Source organism: Chiloscyllium plagiosum, unplaced genomic scaffold (genome assembly GCF_037043375.1).
Source record: "Chiloscyllium plagiosum isolate Xiang-an unplaced genomic scaffold, Cpla_swu_hap1 HiC_scaffold_46, whole genome shotgun sequence".
Taxonomy (NCBI): Eukaryota; Metazoa; Chordata; class Chondrichthyes; order Orectolobiformes; family Hemiscylliidae; genus Chiloscyllium; species Chiloscyllium plagiosum.
In genome coordinates this window covers 25,197,466-25,201,020 of record NW_028270184.1, presented here as the reverse complement: position 1 = coordinate 25,201,020, position 3,555 = coordinate 25,197,466, and the positions used below count along the sequence as shown (strand labels likewise).

Sequence of the window (3,555 nt, the reverse complement as noted above, 5' to 3'; positions counted from 1 at the left end):
AGTTTCCATTGTTTGATTTGTGCATGTTGAAGGTTGCTGAGGATGGCGTTTCAGTATGTAATTATGTCGGAAAATCAAATGTCTTTCTTGCAAAATTAGCACAAAAATAGCCAGTTTCTCATTTTGAGGCAGTAACATCTTTGATTATTTTTTTCCCAGACAACAATAGACATGACGGCGATTTCAACCTGACACATCTGACGGTATCAGTAATAGATTCATATATTGGTGTAAAGTATCACAGCTCAAGACTTTTTTGTTAAACACTGATACCTGAGTTTAAACATATCACCTTTTCAAGGACATGCAATTTGTACAATTCAACCAAAAATCGTACGAAGCAGAAATGATTGCACATGTCAAATTTCGTTTCGATAATCTAAGAAATACCTGCGTCAAACATGTTGTTTTTAACTGTCGGGGGATGAAGAGAACTCCATTGTGGAAAAGAAAATGAAATTAGGACTCAGCTACAAAATTCCCCTAAAATGCATTTCCCTCGTCCACATTTTTAAAAACACATTTGAGAATTTGTCTCAATAGCGATTTCACCACATTCTTCAGCTCCTCTCTGAATTTGTTCTGGTTTGCTGCATAAATACATAGGTTCAGGAAACAGCTCAACAACTTGAGAATATTTCCCGTTTCAGTTGCGATACATTCAGGTCGTTAAATTCACCTCGGTAATAATTAGGGTTTGACAGTCTGGTAATGACCAAAGTAGCGGAACGTGTCAACCAAAGCAATATGAAACTGACAGATACTGAGAACAATAAAACGATCGACTTCCTCCGGTTCTCCATCTCTGTATTGCTTTGATTCTCCTTTCTGTGTCCATGGAGTTTAATCCGAGTTCTGTTCGCCATTAGAATACGGCGGATGGTTAAACAATTAAATGAGACAATTAAGATAAATGGAAGCCAAGCAACCCAGGTGCTGCAAACCCAGACAAACGCTATCCCTGGAGATGAAGCAAAGAAAGTTACACTTGACTGGCATCCCCATTGGATTTTATTAAGGATTTGCTCTGATTCATATGCAAACAAAAGTGGAATATTTTTTAACAAGGTCAGGACCGAAATGGTTATTAATACCGTGTTGCGGTTCTTTCTGTACAATATAGTGTTTTAAACTTCTGGCAGCAGATCACCACAAATCTGTCAAATGTGAAGGAAACGGTGAACCAAACAGTTAAATCGAGACTTGTAGCAGCTATGTATATAATGAACTTGCAAACAGGTGTGTAGGAGAAGAAGGAAAGAGGAAAATGATAATGCAAAATGCGATATGCGATAACATCATGGATAATGACCAATAAATCCGATGTTGCCATGGCTACCAGATAGGCCGAGATGCATTTAGAAAGACCACAGTTTCCTCGTAAGATCATTAGAACAGTCATTGTGTTCGCTGAAAGAGAGACAGAGAAGGCCGGTGATATTGCAATGCACGTTTGAAATAGAGTAGAAGATACTTATTAAGAGGATTTAATACAGTCTGAGTGATTTACAAAATAGGAAATTTACCGATAGTTTTAATGCTGTTGTCATCATTCTGTATGGTATTGTCAGACTATCGAATGATCAACGAAAGCCCTTTGCATGTGACACTTTTATGAGGGTTGTTAGTACATCAGCTATGCTCCAGATAAAGCAGAAAAGCCAAAGTGTTCAAACACTGCTTTTCACATTGTTATGTGAACACTGACAATGGGAAATATATGGTATGCAACATTAACTCGGATCAATTAAAATTAATTCGAAAGAAGCAAGTTGAATGGCTTACCTGGAAGACAAACAGCTGCAAGAAGTGGATAGTAAATCTCCTTCAATTGCAAAACCAGTGGTTTCCCCATTTCCGAAAATGAATGATTCTGCAGGCGTTGAAGTTCTGTGGCTGCAGTGTGACGAACATAAGGGAGAGGTAATCTGTATTTGTACATGCATCACATCTCCAGAGAGTCAATTATGTTAACTCATCGCTTACATAAGTTACAATCGTGTAGAATGTTTTATTTCCACAATATACTAAATAAAATAAGATCTGATCCTGTCATTCTAGACTTTACTTTCATTCTCTTCTCGATGCGTTGGACCCCAAGTGTCATGTATTTAACTTACTTATGCATTTAAACAATTGTCCATTGCAAAAAAAAAACAATGTATTGGGAATTGTAGAATATAGAACACAGAACATTAAATCGCACTACAGGCCCTTTGGCGACACCCTGTCATATTAATCTGAAGCCCATCCCACCTACACTATTCCATGTACGTCCATTTGCCTGTCCAATGACGACTTGAATGCACTGAAACTGGGCGAATCTACTACCGATGCTGTAGTAGAATCTACGACCCTTACTACTCTCTGATTAAGAAACTGCCCCTGACATCTGTCTTGTAGCTATCTCCCCTCACTTTAAAGTTGTGCCCCCTCGTGTTTGCCGTCCCCATACTTCGAAAAAGGCTCTCCATGTCCAACCCATCTAACACTCAGATTATCTTGTATGTCTCTCTTAAGTCACCTCTCAAACTTATTCTCTCCAAAGAAAACAGACTCAAGTCCCTCAGCCTTTCCTCGAAAGACATTCCTTCCATACCACACAACATCATAGTAAATCTCCTCTGCACCCTTTTCAAAGCTTCCACATCCTTCTTATAATGTGTTGACCAGAACTGTACACAATACTCCAAGTGTGGCCGTACCAGAGCTTTGTACAGCCGCTGCAATATCTCCTGGTTCCGGAACTCAATCCCTCTATTAATAAATGCCAAAACACTGTAAGCCTTCTTTACAACCCTGTCAATCTGGGTGGCAACTTTCAGGGATCTGTGTACATGGACACCGAGATCTCTCTGCTCACCTGCACTCCCAAGAATCCTACCATTAGCCTCGTACATTGCATTCTGAATACTCCGGCCAAAGTGTATCACCTCACACTTGTCCACATTAAACTCCATTTGTCACCTCTCAGCCCAGCTCTGCGTCCTATCTATGTCTCCCTGCAACCGACTACATCCTTCATCACTATCCACAACTCCACCGACCTTAGTGTCGGCCGCAAATTTACTAACCCACCCTTCTCAGCCCTCATCCAGGTCATTTATAAAAATGACGAACAGCAGTGGACTCAACACCGACCCTTGCGGTACGCTGCTCGTAACTGGACACCAAGATGAACATGTTCTATCAACTACAACCCTCTTTTTTCCTTCAGCAAGCTAATTCCTGCTGCAACCTGCTATGTCTCCCACAATTCCATTCCTCCGCATTTTATATAATATCCTACTGTGGGGGACCTTATCGAACGCCTTGCTGAAATATATATACACCACATCCACCGATTTACTCTCGTCTACCTGCTTGGTCACTTTGACAAAAAAACTCAATAAGATTCGTTCGTCACGATGTACCCTTCACAAAACCGTGCTGACTGTCCCTGATCAGAGTATTCTTTTCTAGATGGTTATAATTCCTATCTGTTACGATCTTGTCCAACAGTTGACCAACAACTGAAGTGAGACTCACTGGTCTGTAATTACCAGGGTTGTCTCT

The 3,555-nt window shown here is 40.3% G+C and overlaps 1 pseudogene; it reads right to left on the bottom strand.

The window, feature by feature from the left end:
* Positions 1-483: 483 nt before the first annotated feature.
* LOC148136304 (putative G protein-coupled receptor 139) lies at positions 484-1,855 on the bottom strand (annotated as a pseudogene).
* Between the last annotated feature and the right edge of the window lie 1,700 nt (positions 1,856-3,555).